Consider the following 19,802-nt stretch of genomic DNA (forward strand, 5'->3'; position numbering starts at 1 on the left):
GATTCAAGAAATTGTATTAGTGTCAATTTGGTAGAATTTGGGCCATTTAAATATTATAAAATGTAATTAAAATTGAAGGGGTTTTTGAGTGAATATATTTAATATCTAAACGGATATTGTCCTTATAGAATTTATTTATTATGTTTGATAATAGGAGTTTTCATAATGGTTATCTAAGTAAAATCTAATCCTATCGCTTAGGAGTTAAAATTGAAAACCTAAGAGTTGTAGTTAAATTTTAATTCATCGCTCACTTTAGAAACCCATTTTAATATCAATTAAGATTTCATTTGGAACAACTTGTTAAGTTGTCACATCTAATTAAGTGTAGGTTGCATGTAATTAAGTGTTCAAAAAAAAATTATTGTTGTGTTTTTTGCCCAAAAGTTTGGGCATGACATATTGTTATGGATAAAGATACTTTAGAGGTTAAGGCAGTTGATGCTATGAATATTGAGATCTCTGAGTCACTGGTTAACATTGTTGACTCTCAAAATATTGAAATACCGTCAGAAGCTAAGAAACCTGACACTGAGAAACTAGCAGAAGAAGAGGTACATACACAAAGTGAGAAACCAACAACAATTGTAAATAAAGAGGAAATAAATGATGGAAACAAGGAATAAATTATTAAGGTAATTGGTCAAGTGTCTAACGAAAATAAAGTTATTACAAAACCTAGCACATCCACTGTAGATTTTAGACGACCTACAAATGTTACTGATTTACTTTTTGATTCAATAAGGAGTATCACAGATTGCAATGCCATAGTATTTAAGGCCATTGATGATACATTGCCTGTTTTGAAAATGATTTCACCAGCATGTAAGATAGATCATATTGATGGTTCTTTGGGTAAATTGGACGCATTGTCCAAATTCATTGCTTCAAATGTTCTAACTTTAGATAAGGTAAATGAAGAAACTATTAAGGAAAGGGTGAATAAAGAAAAAGGTGAATTCTTTCAACTATCAAGGACTGTACTGAGCATATTTATTCCTTATTACTGGTACTTAATTCCATAATTTTGGAATACAAAGAATTGTATAAGGAATCCTGCAAGCCTCACCACCTAACTGAAGACATTGATGAGTAGATTAGGAAAACACAAAAAGAGATAGATGACATAGCAGATAATATGATAGGTTCTTCAAAACTTACCTCATTTATTGAACAAGCAATGACAGTTTTTGAGGAAAAGATTGAGAATTTGGAAAAAGAAAAAGAAAGGATAAAGATGAAGGCCCGAGAGCTGAAAAAAAAACTTGGTCCTAGATTGGACATCCTTATAACTGAGCGGGTTGAGCTATCTAAAGAAATAATTCAAGGAGACCGATCAGTGAGCAACATATGCATTATCTGATCGACATGATCCAGCAAACCGAAACCATTATTTCTGATAGTAATAAATTCATGCAGAGCCTGAATCTAATTTTGGCAGATATCTTTCAAATTGTAAACAACTGGTTACAAGCAATGAGGTAGAATTTTCTATTCTTTGACTCTTTTTGACATCCTTTGTCATTGATGCCAAAGAGGGAGTAGTATAGTAAAAATGCACAAAAGAAATCACTTGCTCATGGGGAGCACACTTTTTTGGGATCAGTTTTGGACTTCATTTTTGGACAACAGTTTTTGGATTTTTCTCATTGTTAGGATTAATGATAGTCCCAAAGATACTGAGAGGGGGGGTAAATCAATATCTAACTAGTGAGAAGAATATTTGACCTTATTAAGTATTTTGCATTCCAAAACAGTGTACCGGTAAATAATAGTTAATGAAGTAAATAGGAACAATAAAGACATCATAGAAAACACACCATACCACAAGATGTTTAATGAGGAAACCTAGTGTGGGAAAAACCTTAGTGGGATTTGTGACCCACAGTACTCATTCACTGGCCAATGAATAAATATTACTTACAATGAGGTGCCTGCACATGCAGGAAGGCCAACTGCCTAGAGCTCACTGCTCAATCTACAAAATAGAAGTCTCACTAACTTACAAAATAGATTATGAGAATCAAATACAATGTACTACTCTAAATCAACATCAACTATGTCAGGTTTACTACTCGTTTAAGCTCATACTATAACCATAAACCTTATACAAAATCTGCCTTATGCATTTGCATATATCTTCCTTAATATTTGCTCATTCCATCTCATCTATCATCCTTCTTTTAAAATGATTTACAAGATCTCATACATATATGAGTCTAGTACAATATGCCATGTCAGCTTTACAAAAGATAATTACAATTATATATAATAAACAAAAGTTTATTCATGTCGGCTTGGGTGTTGGTATGCATTATTGTTGTTGTCGGTGAAATGCCTGCAGGTGTCGGTGTCTGCTAGTGGTTTACTAGATGAATGCCACAAGGTTGTCTGAAGGTTGCTATAGGGTTTCCATCAATGACAACACCATCAATTCTCATTAGATTGTATAATCTCAACAATCTCCCCCTTTTGTGTTGATGGCAACACTCATGAGAAAAATCCAAAAACTGTTCCAAAAAGTGAAGTCCAAAAATTTATGAAAAATATGTGCTCTCCCTGAGCAGTTGATCTCCTCTGAATAGCCATTTTTCTCTATCCACTACTCCCCCTTTTCCGTCAATGACAAAGGTTGTCAAAAATATGTCAAAAGATTGCAAAATTTCACCTTGAGGTTTGTAACCGGTTGCTTACAATCTAAAATATATCAACCAAAACCATGTTTAAACTTTGTATGAATCTATTACTATCATTCATGGTTGCCTCAGTTGGTTGGATTGTGCCAGTGAGATGATGAATATGCTCTTCTAGTGATCTTTCCCCTTAGAATTAATTCCTTAGAGATTTCATTTCTCAAAGAGACAAGGTTATCCAATTTAGGACTAAGTTTATACTTAAGCTCTCTGGCATTTGCCTTGATCCTTGCTTTTTCTTTCTTAAATTTCTCCAACTTTTTTGCAAATCCTGCTATTTCTTGCTCAATAATTGATATAGGTTCGGATGAACCAATAATGTTATCAACTATATCATCTATTTCCTTTTATACTCTGCTTATTTCTTTTTCAATGTCCTTAGTCAACAGATGTGTCTTGCATGTATCCTTCTACAATTCCTTATATTCCAAAATTGTTGTATTCAGTGTCAGTAAAAGTATGTTAATGTGTTCCGTGCACTTCTTTATTGCATCCTCAAAGAATTTTTCCTTTTCTTTTTCCATTTTCTCTTTGAATTGTATCCTCATTTATTTTATCAACTATTATTATATTTCCAGTAATAAATTTAGACAATGTGTCTAACTGACCTAAAGAATCCTTTACATGATCTATATTGCACTTTGGTGCAATCATCTTAAGAATAGGTATCGAATCATCAATTGGGTTGTAGGCCAATGTATTATAGTCAGTTATTTCTTAATAGATTCTAGAAGTACCTCTGCCACATTTGTAGGTCTGAATTAGGATGTCTGACCAACTACTTTTATTATTTCAGTGCTTCTAGTATCAGTAACTAATTTGCTTGTATCAACCTCTGGTGGATCAGTCCAAGTTTGCATTTCAACTAGCAATGGTTTGGGTTTCTTAGTGATTACCGGTTTCACTATCTCAATATGTACCTGTGCCTCTATCGGTTTCTCTATTGGTTTCTCTATGTTATCACCTGTTGGTATTTCTGTCTTTGTCTCTGTAGGTATCTTAGTACCAACATCTATACTACCAGTATTCATTCCACGATCCAAAGGTTGCTCTGAATGCTCTATTTTCTCTGTTTGTATTTCAACCTCAACATTTTCTATCAGTTGCTCAGCAATGTTTCCACTGTCAGCAATATCAATCTATACCTCTGTGTTGTCCTTGTCCATAACAATGTTCACTTCCTGAGTATCAACATTCATGGTGAATAGAATTTTTGATTTAGGGTTGGTGTCATCATGTGTTATGTCTACACTTTCAGGAGCCGGTGTATCATTAGTATGTATCGGTGTAGTCTTCAAGGGTGGTGGTAAGTTGTCAGTTATTTTGATGTTTGGTATTCCACCAAATTTACTTTTCCCTTTGTCCTTCTCCTTTTGATATACCTTAAATGTTTTCCTAGGTCGGTTCAATTCTTCCTATTTTTCCTTTTCTACAAAAAAGATATCCCATTTATTGACCATTCCCTCTACAATTTCATTAGCTCTACCAGCCATTAAGCTCACTTTCCAGTGACCACTAGCAAAAACTAATCTATTAGCCTCACAAATAAATTGATCAATCTCCTCTCTAGAGTCAATTGGATGTATAGTTATAAGTATTTCAACCTTAAGTTCCCTATCTAACTCCATTACTGCAATCCTCTTTGCATCTAACCTTCTATACAAATCATTTGGTAAGTCATCTACAACTTCAATTAACACTTTCTTGTATATGTCTAGATGTAGAATTATACTATTTTCAATACTTTCTTTTTCTGAATTAGTGAATGTGTTATACAATTTGCATGCATTTGCCAAGTTACTGTCTTCAGTGATTTCATTCAATAAATAATGCAAAGGTGGTATAACTTGTTTCTATTTCTTCTTAGGTGTTAACTTCTTTGCTAGTTGTCTTACTGCTTGTTGCTTCTTTCTCAAGGTTCTTGTTTTCTTGGGTGAAGGAGAGGGTACCGGTGAGGGTTTTCTCTTCCTACCAACTCTCTTGAATTCAATAGGTATCTTGCTATCAGATGATGTACCAACCAGTGAAATGTGTGCCTGTGGTTGCAATCCTTCCAGTTCACTTGCCCTTATTCTAGTAATATTCATGATATTTTCTTTGATTTCCTTAACTTTTTTGATGCACTCCTTATATAAATTTATCTTTTCTTTCTTTGTTTCATTGTTTTTACACCACTCTCAATTATTTCTGTATTACCAAAAACTTCTTCTATTGGTTCTCTAGGGGCTTCTTATAGGGCTTTAGAATAAGTCTCAATACTATTCACATCAGCCTCATAACCCATTTCAGTTACCCATATAGTTCTAGGAAGAACTGTTTCCATCCATATTTCATCTTTCTTAATCACAAAATAGATTTCTTTGTCATATTTATCTACTACACTCTGTGGTAGTCTCTCTCTAGTTTTCATTTTGGCTTAGAAAGCTTTGAAACATTCAGTTATATTGTTTTCCTTAGCAATACCCATGCCAGTGAAAGCTTCTTGCAATTGTTTACCTACCGGTATGTCATATCCAAAATCTTTCTATCCAATACCAGAAATTTCTTTTGAGAAATACAACATAAGGCATACCAAAAGATTAGAAAAATGAAATGTCCCTTTATCATCACCTTTTATCTTTTTCAAGTTATCTATTAGTTCATCCTTTATCCATTCACACACCATATCATAAGCACTTTTTTAATGCAAAGACTAAAAACTAAATTAAGTCTATTTGCATGTGTAGTCTTGTAACCTAAAATCATACTTATGAATCTCACATTGATATCCTTGATGTCATTTACTCCCAGAGATCTACTATTAGATGTTGCTCTGGTTAAGGTCATGACTATGTTGTTAGGTACCTTCCTTGTCTTGTCTAGTCTACTGTCGGTTGAGGGTAAACCTATCACTACCCTAATTGCTTCCTTGGTGAGTTTGCAGAATGAATCTAACCAAAGAAATTCTCCATGTACCCTACTTAGGACGATTCTCACTACTTCCTTCAGAAATTCAGGGATGTCCAAGATTTCCATAAAACCTAAAGTCTCAATAATCTTGTGCTCAGGGTTGACATTGCCGTTTTCATCACAAATTATGGTTCTAAACATCTTTAACACTTCCTCAGAACCTAATTCTTCAATATTGTAGTGAATATAAATCCTAGGGTCCTCATCATAAGCTACACCTTTAGGAAAAAATGCACCTATGGAATCATCTTTCTTAGCTATCTAAGGAATAATTTTGAAAACGGGCCTAGGGCATTTCACAATTTCCACAACGGTAGGGTTTGCCATAAATTCGAGAGAAGAAGAGGAAGCTATTTGAAAAATACCTTAAGCTACCTGATAATGTTTGAGTGCTTAAAAGAAATCACTTCACTTCTTTGCCTTTGAATGCCTCCAGTTAGATTTCATGGCTCTTTGCTAGTTTGAATGCTTGGTGAATCGAAAAAGAGGGAAAACCAATGATTTATAATGAGTTTTCTTTCAACAACCACATTAAATGCTCACTAGGTAAGTGAAAATTAACACACATGCCAGTAGAGAAGAAATAAATCTTTTCACCATCAACCGAGGGTAAACTGCATGATATTCAACTTGCTGCAATACCCCCAAAGGGCTACTTTTTAGTTGGATGAAGAATCTCCTATCGGTGGAGTAATACCTTGTTCTACCAGTGAAGGAATAGTCTCATCAACATTAGGATCTATCTTTCTAATCCATTGTTTTGAAAGTTCTTGCTTTACCTTATCTACCTTCTCTTTGCCTTTCAAACTAGGTCCTTTATTATTTGTCGATGAAGTCTTACTTCTAAAATTTTTTTGCAATATGTCCAATCTTGTTACAAGCATAACAAGTCACATTATTCTTTTGAATAGCCTTTCCATATCCTATGCTAGTTTGTGTTCTGCATTGATTAGATAAGTGCCCAAATCTTCCACAAACATAACATCTCACATTCATTCTATAGTTTTTTGAATTATGACCAACTTTGTTGCATTTGGAACATTGACCGGTGGGTGCATTAATGTTCTGATTGTTTCTAGATCTACACTGATTTTCTCTATGACCATACTTGTTACAGTTAAAGAATTTCCCATTAAATTTTTAAGCATTAGGTTGTCTTACCAATTTACTATTATCATGATTATTTGCAGTACCAGAACTTTCTCCAACTTCAAATCCAAGTCCATTAGTATCTTCATTAGATTTCTGACTTTTCAGCATATCATCAAGTTCTTCTAAACTTTTCTTGAATTTTTCTTTATGTTGATTTGCAGTAGCCAACTCATTTTCCATAATTCCCATTTGTCTCATAAGTTCAGTTTTATCATGTTGCATGTGAATCAAATCTATCTTCAACATATCATCTTCATGACTGATTCTTAGATTTTTATTTCTAGCATCATTGAGGCTCCTAGTCAAGTCATCTTCATTCTTCTTCCTATCTTCAATGTCTCTACAAAATCTCATAGTCATATCTTGCATTTCATTTCTTATAGTATTGTTTTCTTGCCTCAATTTGTTCACAAGCTCATTAACAGTTTCCTTTTCATCATCATCACTTTGCATCTTCTCATGAAGTTCCTTTCTTGTACTTCTAGCAATAGTAAGATTCTCCTAAAGTCCTTGAATAAATTCCTATGCAGTCCTTAGATCATCTTCTAGTTTGATATTCTTCAGCTTCTCTGCATCATAGTCCACAAGAGCTCCTTCTAATTGTTTTCTTAAGTTCTCCATCTATACCGGTGTGAGAATCTTCCTCAAGCCATTAGGCTTTTGAAAATAGAGGACTAGGCTCTGATACCAATTGTTAGGATTAATGATAGTCCCAAAGATACTAAGAGGGGGGGTGAATCAATATCTAACCGGTGAGAAGAATATTTAACCTTATTAAGTATTTTGCATTCCAAAATAGTGTACTGCTAAATAATAGTTAATGCAGTAAATAGGAACAATAAAGACATCATAGAAAACACACCATAACACAAGATGTTTAACAAGGAAACCCAGTGTGGGAAAAACCTTGGTGGGATTTGTGACCCACAATATTCATTCACTGGCCAATGAATAAATATTACTTACAATGAGGTGCCTGCACATATAGAAAGGCCAACTACCTAGAGCTCACTACTCAATGTACAAAATAGAAGTCTCACTAACTTACAAAATGGATTATGAGAATCCAATACAATATACTACTCTAAATCAGTATCAACTATGGCAGGTTCAATACCGGTTTAAGCTCATACTATAACCATAAACCTTATACAAAATATGCCTTATGCATTCACATATATCTTCCTTAATATTTGCTCATTCCATCTCATCTATCATCCTTCTTTTAAAATGATTTACAAGATCTCATACATATATGAGTCTATTACAATATGCCATGTCTTCTTTACAAAAGATAATTACAATTAATTACAATAGATAAAAGTTTATTCCTGTTGGGTGGGGTGTCAGTATGCATTGTTGCCGTTGCAGGTGAAGTGCCTGCCGGTGCCGGTGCCTATCGATGGTTTACAAGATGAATGCTATAAGGTTGCTTGAAGGTTGCCATAGGGTTGCCATCAATGACAACACCATCAATTCTTATTAGAGTGTATAATGCCAACACTCATGAGTGTTGCCATGAATGCCAAAGGTGGAGATTGTTGGCATTCTACACTCACATGAAAATGGTTGATGTTGTAATTGATGGAAACCAAATGGTAATAGGATTCTATAGGTTCACTGGTAACATAGACATCATCTACTGGCACTAGGAGGCACAACAAGTTCATTCACCAACATCAACTTTACTCTACCAATGAATCATACAGACACTTAGACCGACATGAGACAAAATTTTGTTTATGCGAATGGTATTGTAATGTAATTAATTATTTGTAAGATGACATGATGTATTATAAAGATTCATATATGTATGAGATCTTATAGGTCATTTTGATATAGCATAGAATAGAGGTGATTATGTAATAAATCATAGAAGATAGCGAAAGGATTTTGTAACAAGTGAAGATAGGTTATGTGAGCAAATATCATTCGTCGACAAGGTTTTTGTTAAGGTTTCTGACTGAGCTTAAACTGGTACTAGATCAAGCATTGCAGATGCTATTTTGAGTAGTACATTGTCTTGGATTTAATTATCCATTTTGTAGTCAGTGAGACTCTTTCATTGAGTAGTGAGATCTAGGTTGTTGGCCTTCCTGCATGTGCAGGACCCTAGTGTAAGTAATATTTATTCATATTGGCTAGTGAGTAAATATTATGGGTCACAAATCCCACCAAGGTTTTCCCCTAACTAGGTTTCCTCACCAAAATATCATGTGTTATGGTGTGCATTTATGTTGTCTCTGTTATTTCTCTTTACTTCATTATTACTTGTTTACCGGTACATTAATTTGGGTTGCAAAGTTATAAATAAGTTCAAATATTCCATGAACTAGTTAGACATTGATTCACCCCCCTCTCAGTGTCTTTGGGACTATCATTACATCTAACACATGGGCCATGTCTTGATCATTGTGATGCCATGTGGAGCAGAGGTGGAAAACATGTTGTGGTCAGTGAAGCCTCATCGACAGGGTTGATGAAACTGATAATCACTCTTAATGAAACAACCACAAATCATAGGATTGTAACTAACTATTGCAGCTCAAGGAAGAACTAATGAAAGAGCAAGATCAGGGAGTAGTTGGCCCCTGGATGAATGCAAAGGAAATCCGATTTACAAAGACCTCAAAAAGGAAACAGCTGAAGTTTTTTATGTGTCGATAGATTTCAAAGTAGAAGATCTTGTTTGAGATTGCTATTTCTAGAAAATGTGTACTGGACAATGGAAATTATGTACAGATGCATCCTTGAAGGATAGGTGATCGATCAAAGACAAGTTGGATCAGATCTCATGAAGATAATTTGGGGAAGAGGAAACCCTAATCACTCTAAAGTTTGAATTGCCTTTTGGTGGGAAATTATGGTATAAGAGATAAGAGCTTAAGAAAGAATTAAGTTGATGCTATGAAGAAGGAGAAGAGAAAAGTGAGAGTGAGTAAGTAGAAGAATTGCTAGCCTTAGAAAAGATTTCTAATAAATTTGTAGTGTTTAAGAGCAAGCATACCAGTGAGAGGATTCTACCAACATAACTTTAGTTTTGTATTTGACCCTAACCGGAAAGGTGTGGCAGAGCAGGTAGCATCCAAGTGAGACATAGTGTGTTGAGAGTCTATGTGATAGAGGGAGAAAAAGATAACAGAGGCCGGGAATCAAAAGAAAGTAATTTCACAGCCGATAGTGTGAAATTCAGTAGAGGAAGAAATACTATCAACTAACAGTGAGTTGTTTGATCTAAGTGTTGTAGAATTCATTTTTAACAAGAAGCCTTAATTGTATTCAAATAGTTATTTTTCAAGATACATCATCAAGTTGAAGCTTGGTGCAGGGGTTGGTGCCCTAAAATTTTAGGGGTTGGAACTCCTTGGGTTGGTGCCTTAAATATTGTAATTCAGTATTTTACCTATGAGGTTGGATTGGACCAGTAGTCTCTAGCAACATTTCTCACCAAGGTTTTTCCCATATTGGGTTTTCCTCATATACCTGGTGTTGTGAGTTGCATTTGTGTGTTGGGTCTCTTTAGTTTTCTTTTTGCTTTACTGGTTTAGTTGCTTAGAGATTGAGTGGTTAACTAGTATTCTGAAGTTGATTTGAAAGTCAAAAAGATTTAAGAACCACTGATTCACCCCCCCTTCTTAATGGTATTCTATGTTCAACACTGCTATGCAGAAAATTTAACATGGTATTAGAGCCCAAGAGCGAGGAGGAAGGACAAATTATTTGCAGGAATATTTCTGAATAATTGAAGTTGACGTAAACCTTTGTTTCTAGATCATTCTCCTTGCTTCCTTTTCTCATGCTCTTGTTTGCACGGACCTTGTCTTCATCTTCTCCTTTATGACACATCATTCCAGTGGACCTATCTTTTTTTTCCTTTATCATATTATGAGGGATTTTTTCTACAGTTAGTGCTAATGCTTCTTGGTTTTGTTTCAAGTTTGATGAGTTCATTATTGGCACCTATATTTTTGACTAGAAGCTTCTTCTTGCATGGTTGAGTAGTGTCATTGGGTTCACTCATGTAGATTCATATGCCACGTGCATCTTCAAAAGTGTCAGATGTTTTACCTTTGTTTTGCATCTGATTATTGTTCGAGTAGTGTCGTCAAGGGCACTCATAGAGATTCTTGATCTTGATTGTCATGCCCAAACTTTTGGGAAAAAAATGGAACAACAATTTTTTTTTAAACATCCTAATAAAACTAAATGTGCTATAATAAAGATGGAACAATTAAGTTTTGTCTTAACTAAAGGTTAACTCAGGAAATAAAAGAGTGGCTTACTAAAGTTGATACAATTAACTTAACCATGCATGCGATAAAAATTTAATGTGGAAATAATTCTCCAAAAAGTGTCATTACCATTTTGTTTATTAATAAATTAATTTAGCCAAATAATCCTTAACTTATTAGCCAAGACATATTAATTATCTCAAATAATATTTAATTGCTCCTTGGAAGAATTAGAATAATGTTAGCATTTAGATTATTGAATTTAAATATTCATTCAAGCAAATGTAAATAATGCGATTGGATTCGACTATAAAGTTAACTAAAACAATTCTAATAATAGCCTAAGAGATTCATTTCCCGAAATGTCAAATTTGATCCCTTACAATTATTAAATATCGAATATTTGATGTATGGCCAATATAACCCCTACAGGCTAAAATTTTACATTATACTTTTAATAATTCTCATTAATAAAATTTCCAAAAGAAATTTAATCCTAAACATCCATATATATATATATATATAGACATATAAATACTTGCCTAAATTATGAAACTTCATTTAAAGCTAAATGTCTTTTTATTCATTAATAGAAATGATCTTTATTTTCTAAACTATACTTAAGTTGCACATAGGGGTTATCCTTTTAAAATTTGAAAAGGTTATCCCACCTTTCTTATTTACTTTATTATTACTATATTTTTTTTGAACCCTAACTAGGGTTTTGATAACCTTACTCAACTAAACTTGCATTCCTCATTTTTCTCTCCAAAGGCTAACCCTAACCCGAAATATGGGTTAGGGCTCCTTGGACTAACATTTCTTTTTTTTTGTGTGTGTGTAAGTATGTGTGTGCAGGGTTTCATGGTGGCGGGGGCGAACATGGCTGAAGAAACCACGTGGAGGGCCGAATGAAATAGTGGAGGAAGGGATTCGAGGGCAGAGAGGGCACCATAGTGGGATGACTCACGGTCATGGCTGCGTACAACTATGGGTCTCGGCCCATAGCCATGGCCGCCCATGATTATGGGTCTTGGCCCACAGCCATGGCCACCCATGACTATGGGTCATTGCTTATAGCCATGGATGCCCACGACTGTGGGTCATGGCTCACAGCCATGATGCCCATGACTGGGGTTGCGGTTCCCTGCGACTGTGGGTCACGGCCTTGGCTGTGAGTCCACGCCCAAACCTGGTTCTTCATACCTCAAGAAATTTTTCTTATTATAATTTTTTTTTTAATTAATAATTATAAAATGTTATTAAATGCATAATAAAAAAATAAACAGGTATGTATGAATATATATTATTATATATAAATATTTTTGACAACAACATGCATCAGTATTAAATATTTAAATAACCAGAATACTAAAGTAAGATTATTTTCTCTTTATTTCCAGTTTGCTCATATTTTATTAAATACATATGTTTTAATACAAATGGAGCATGTATATATATATATAGAAGTATATTTATAAATATATTTCTATGATTAAATCTATATTTCAATAGATTTAATAGGCTGATCTCTAATTACAGAATAGAAGTATTTTTTTTATTTATTTTCATTTAGAGCATATAGTTTCCTTTTTGTTTTAAAATAAGATTATCAAGATTTATTTTCTACTTTTATAGAATATAAAAATATGTCAAAGTTTTATTTATTTACAGTAGCAACTAACTATTTAAAAAGAATCTATTTAATCTATAAACAACAAATGTGATGCAATATTAATATTCACACTAAAAATCTATTTACTTTATTTTGTAGTATGAACAATAGATAAATATAAATATTTCTTCTCTTTTACCAACATCTACACTTCAACATTTTATTTATTTCCTTTCTTTTACAACAGCTATAAGGAAGAAATAATTTTTCGTTTCAAGAAGAAAATACCAATAAAGAATATCTCAATATCTATAAAAATATAACTTCAAATTTTATTTTATTTTTCTTTGCAAGATCAAAATCTAATAAAAGAATACATCTTGTTTCATGATAAAACATAGACTAATAAATACATTTAATACATCATGATAAACTTTAACAAATAGGTAGATACCAAACTTAGCTTCTCATTTCTACTAAATGATGGCTTCCCAAATACATATATTTTTGCAACTAAATACATAAGACATAGGCTCATCTCCAAGTTTTCCCTTGCAAATATTTTTCCAAGCAAACCTACAATGAAACTTTGAGGTTGTGACCATGGAGGCTCACCTCCCAACCTAAGCTTACTAAAAGCCACCTCCAAGCTCAGAGAACCAAGACCTAAACGGGATACACACAAGCAATACACAAATAAGCAAGGCAACTTCACAACATTCACACTCCCATCCCAAGGGTAAACAACATCACATATGTGACTTTTCAAATGGGGTGAAGGTTGACTAAGTACCTTGAGGAGAAATCTGCAAATAGGAGAACATATTTCCATTGCAAGGCAACCAAGAAACACATCCACAAGTTGCAAACTTGTCCCAACAATTCCTTGTGTCCCCCAAGGCATACAAGCAAAAAAAACTCCCCTTATGACCCCCATTGCATAAACAAATCACAATGCAGCAAGGGTCACAAAAATCCCTTGTGAATCAATCTCTTCCAAAGAGAGCCTCTCACTCATAGGCTGTCAAACAACCCTTCACCCCAAGGCCACTCTACCCTCCCAAGGGTGAGTTTGGCCTTGAAAACTCCCAAAACATAAATATAAAAACTCAACCAAAAATACATAGGGAAGAACACAACATCATCCTATAAAAATAACAATGGAAGAACAAATGCAACATACAATCTTTTCAAAATTAACAACATATATGAGGTAGTGATTTAACCAACCTTGAATCTGCCAAAAGGATGCAAAGTAAGTTTGTAGGAGAGCTACCCAAATCCACAACTTCTTCCTTGTCAAGACTTAACCAAAATATCCTATACTAAAATTCCAAACTTCTCAAGATTCTAAGTCTCCAAAGAGGGAGAGTGGGTGATTACCACCCTATGTCTCAAACCCTTCCCTATGAAGGCTCCTCTCACTCTTTCCAACCTCTTGGATAGAGTGTGAGCTCACATTGGTTGGTCTTCCCAACCTCTTACAGGCTTACTAAAATTGGCAACTGAAAAAGGGGAAGAGAAAGTGGGGAAGAGGAACTGACACAAGAAAGGAAGGTTGTCTAACCTAGGTGGAATCCTCCAAAGTTGGATTTCGTCCATCTTGGAAAAATCAATTTTTGAGGTGACTAAACAGTCACATGGGAGTGGTCACATGCTTAAAATTTCTTCTAACCCATAGGTATACCATATGGACCTTTGGAAAAGCACCTAAACTAACCCTAGGAGTCAATTTGACCCCTTAGAAACCCACCTGAAGTTTACCTACGGGTCAAACTTGAGTTGACCACTCCAAAGGCTCTCTACCCAAGATTAATCTGGGACCACACTCAAATATTTGAAAAAACAATGGTTGAAACAATTTCCCTCCAAGAGACATGTCATTATCAACACACTTTACAACACATGTGTCAAGTGACACAATAAAAGTACATTACTTAATTACAAATGGATAATATTTTTTTTTGGATTAAACAATTAAATAAATACAATTTAACACACATTCAAACATTTACATTTACGAATAAAACACAATACATACGAGGTGTTGTCTTTCCAAATAGACAACCCCTAGTTTCACAAACACACAAAGGTCTAGGCTTGATTCTCCATATAGTTTCCATGGTCACATGGATTAGTTTTCCTGCACATCTCATTCTACACATTAGTAATCCACAAATAACCACATATAAAAAGAATACAATTCAGTCACTCTACATACAATTTCTATCATACTAATCAAATTACCATATATCCAATAAAATCCACATAAAGCAATTCACTTTACAACATTATCATAATCCTCATAAATTTCAACCATTCATAAGACATGCATCCATATTTCTAACATCATGAGAAAGTCTTGCAAACCAAAATAAATGACATACAACATATCAATGTTATCCAATCCTAGGATCATATAAAATTCTATATCCATAATGCATAGAAATGAAGCATGAATAATAGGTCCAACATGAAAATAATTGAAATTCTAGGATGGGTCGGGGTAGGGCCTCATATTGATCATCATCTTTCCTTTTGAGGAGGTTCTTCATTTAGCACTATGGCAGCATTTACCATTTGACAGTTGTCCACACTTTTCTTGTCTTGAAAAGGATGTTCTTCTGCACTTTATATAGTTGCATCTCTTATAATTTTGAGGGGGGGTTTTGTTCCCACAAGGTTTTCCCTCTTTCCTCTTATTAGGTTTATCTCTCCTTAGTTTTCTAAACCACCATCTCTGTGATTTACGGGAAACCATCAGTTGCTATGTTTAAGCTAGCTAATGTGATTAATTTTCCCAATGAATAATGGACATGCAACAACCTATTCCATCCTTTTTACAGCAAGTTTTGTTCTATGCAGTTGTTTTGTCTTTGTTACCCCCACAATTCCTTTCTTTTGTGACCTGATGGTTCTCTTTGTATAAATTCACAAATTAGACAATGGTTAATATAATGAATTAATATAATTTCATTCTTGCAACTCTATTTTTCTTCTCTTTTATAGGAAGTTTTGTTTTTTACTTTTTAGCAAGGTTTGTATTTTTCTATCTAGAAAATTTAACAATTCTGTCACCTTGGATTAGGTAACTTGAACTCACCTTGTCCCCATAGCGATCAGAATTGAATCAATAGTGATGTGATTCTCAAAGAGGTTTCATGGTATACAAATTGCGTAGTGAATTCAACTTTGAAAAGCCATGATTCTGAGTCTTGATCAAAAATTCATATTTCATAAGGGATTAGTATCCTAGCAACAACTAGAGCATCATGCTCTTATCAACCCAAGATATAACAAAGGCAACAATTTGAATAGGTTCCTAAGTGGAGATTCTAATTTCATCTTCAAATCATATTTTGGTCAAAACCAAATTTGAGTCACCCAGGGATCTTACCTTTGACAGTGACTTCATTTGAAAGTGATAAATTCAAACTCCCAAACTACATCAAATTCATCTTATATCTGTCAGCAAATTATGTCTTTGGCAGCAATTTAGAAGAGGTCATGATCACTATATACTGAGTTTGACAAGGTGGCTCGGGTGATATTTAGTGGTGGACTTCTGTAGACAATGATTCATACTTGTTAACAGTCTTTGAAACCAAGATCAATTTTGACACAGTGGTCATCATTGGGTAGCAGAATTAACTTTATTAACAAAACTCCCCAATCAGATTGGTTATTATTGGTGAATATCTTATTAGAAACAAAAGAAAGATAGTGAATTCATATAGAGGTGACAACACTATTTGTCTAGTGGCAGCGAATTTACATTTATTTTGATCACTATGTTTGATCAATATATCTATAAGAGGCAATTAGATCAGTATATTAGTAATCTTAGGTTTAAGATGAGCTTCTTTAGTCATCTTTGATAAAATTTCATCTTACACTAATTAGTTTTGTCTTATTCGATTATTGTATGATCTTGATTACAATTCCCTTCTTTATTTCATTTTGATTGTCTTAGAGTGTTTTGAAAGGATTTTTTTTTTTAAGATGATTATATTTAGTCAATGGTTGAAGGCATGACTTAGAATTACATGATTTTTTTTAAGGTTTTTATGTCTAGATAATCAATTCCATATTCACAAGAAAATGTTATCATGTGTGCTGCTAACTTTCTCAAATATTGAAGGTGTGTAATGGTTGGATTACAAAAGGTTCTTATCAATGAGGACTTGAATAGAGTCATCATCGAGTGAAAGATCACATCACATTGGGGTAACTTAGGTGACACGAACCTTGGGTGCGCCAACATGAAGAAATTTCAAAGTCTTCTTTACAACACTTGGCTATTAGGACCCTAGAAGGACAACTGAGAGGGCAGGTGAATCAGTTGTCAACCAGTTATATGAAATTATAAACCAAATAATAATTATTCCAACTTAAACTTAGTGTTAGTAAACTAATATAACCTATTGGTGAACATATATCAGTGACTATGCATAAGCCACCAACCATATTGGTGAATGATATTGTCAGTTCAATAGTAAACAAATAAAACCATAGTACCAAAACAACAATATAGATCTCCAAGAAAATAAATGTTGACATCAATGACAAAATCAATGCAACACATGACAAAGTCATCCATAATACCAACAATCTCCCCCTTTGGCATTGATGGCAACACTAGATGGAAAATCATCTAAGTGCCAAAGATAGAATGCCAAAAACCAATAAACCAATCAATCTCCCAAAGATAGATCAATACAAAGTTTGTTACAGAACCAAAAACCAAAATACATCTCTCCAAAGAATATATCTCTCCCTCAAGGAAGAATGTTTTTTCATAGATATCTCTCCCTCTTTGATATCAAATGCTAAAGTAGTTAAGAATTGAAAACATAACATTCAACCAACTACTCCCCCAGAGAAGTAGCTCCCCTCCATCAAAGCCGAAAAAAGATTTTTTCATTTGTCCCTATTAGTTTGATGCCAATCTTCATTATCTAAGTCTCTACCAGTGGGGAAATTACCCCAAGATGCTCTCTGGGATATTCAAATGTTTCCTTAGGCAAATAATTTGTAAAGATATCTACAATTTTCTCTTTAGTATTTACGTAAACCAATCTTACTTCATTTGCTTCAATATTCTCTTTTAGAATATTGTACTTAATAGAAACATGTTTTGTCTTAGAGTGAAATATCGGATTCTTTGATATATCAATTCCTGCTGAAATATCACAATAAATGATTATTGATTCTTTGCATTTTATCTTTATATCCTTCAACATTTTTTTAATCCATAATACCTAAGTGCAATTAGTTGCTGCTGCAACATATTTCGATTTTGCTATTGATAAAGATGTACAAGTTTTCTTCTTGCTTATCCATGAAATCAGTCTGCTACCAAGAGAGAATGTATTGCCAGTGGTACTCTTGCTATCATCTACATCTCTTGCCCAATTTCCATCAGTGTATGCACATAAATCAGAAATTTCATGCTTAGGATACCATAAACCAAGATTTGCTGTGCCTTGTAGGTACCGAAAAGTACTTTTAACTGCTAATTCATGATTTTATTTAGGATTGCTTTGAAATCTTGAAACAATACATACTGCATTCATTATATCAGGTCTTGTTTGTGTTAAATACAGTAAACCTCCAATCATAGATTTATACCTTGTTGGATTAATAGGAGCTGAATCATCTTTTAATGTCAATTTATCAATTGTGGTCATAGGAGTTCTTACTAGTTTGGAATTCTGCATACCAAATTTCTTCAAAATTTTCTTCAAGTACATTGTTTGACATATGAATATACCTTTATCTATTTGTGAAATCTGCAAACCTAGAAATTTTTTTATCTCTACAATCATAGACATTTCAAATTCTTCCTGCATCTTGTTAGAAAAGTCCTTACATAATCCATCTTCACCTCCAAAAATTATATCATCTACAAAGACTTCAATAACTAAAATATCATCATTAAGTTTAATTCTATATACCCATTTAGTTCCAATTACATTTTTGTCTTTAGGTCAGGGAACCAATGTTCAAGTATTATTCTTTTCAATTTGTTCTAATTCATCTTCCATTGCTTTTATCCAATGTTCCTCCTTACATGCTTCAATAACAGATGTTGGTTCAAATTGAGAAATTAAACATACCTCTTCATTTATCAATCTTTCTCTAGTCATAACACCTTGATTCTTGTTTCCCATTATTTGATTCTCTAAATGATTCAATCTTATATACATAGGTTTGTTTTATTAACATTTCTTCAGTCACAATTGAGTTTTCTGATGATTCCAGTGTGACTGGATCTTCATTTTGTATTGGTGCAATCTGTGCCATTTGATCTATAATCATTTCAGCTACCGGTTCTATAGAACTTGAATCTCCTCTAAAGTGTTCATCTATCTTCATATTAGTACTCTCAATTATTTTCTGTAACCTTTTATTATAACATCTATATGGCTTACTTCTAGATGAATAACCAAGAAATATTCCTTCATCACTTCTAGGATCAAATTTACCAATATACTCATCTCTTCTAATGTAACATTTGCTTCCAAATGTTCTGAAATACTTAAGAGTAGGAATATGACCGAACCATAGTTCATAAGGGGTATTACTGGTTTCACTTTTGATGTGAACTATGTTTAAAGTATAAATCATTGTATTCACTGCTTCTCTCTAGTACACATGAGGTAGATTTGCTTCCATCATCATGGTTCTTGCTACATTGAGAATAGTTTTATTATTCCTTTCCACAACTCCATTCTACTAGGGTGTTGAGGGTGCTGATAGTTGTCTTTTTATTCCATTCACTTCATAGAATGCATTAAATTCTCTAGATCTAAATTCTCCTCCTTGATTTGATCTTAAATATTTGATTTTCTTGCTAGTTTCATTCTCTACCATTGCCTTTAATATCTCGAATCTTCCAAAAGCTTTTGATTTCTCCCTAAGAAAAGTAACCCAACACATTCTAGAATAATCATCAATTGTTACAATAAAATATCTATCACCTTGTAGACTGCTTGTTCTTGTTGGACCACATAAATCAGTATGAATTAAATCAAGAATATTATTGGATTTCTCAGTAATGCTCTTAAATGTAGTTCTAACTTTCTTTCCCATTTGACATTCCTTACATACCAGATTATGAGGTTTCACAATCTTAGGTAAATCCCTTACTGCCTTAGT

Source organism: Cryptomeria japonica, chromosome 10 (genome assembly GCF_030272615.1).
Source record: "Cryptomeria japonica chromosome 10, Sugi_1.0, whole genome shotgun sequence".
Lineage (NCBI taxonomy): Eukaryota > Viridiplantae > Streptophyta > Pinopsida > Cupressales > Cupressaceae > Cryptomeria > Cryptomeria japonica.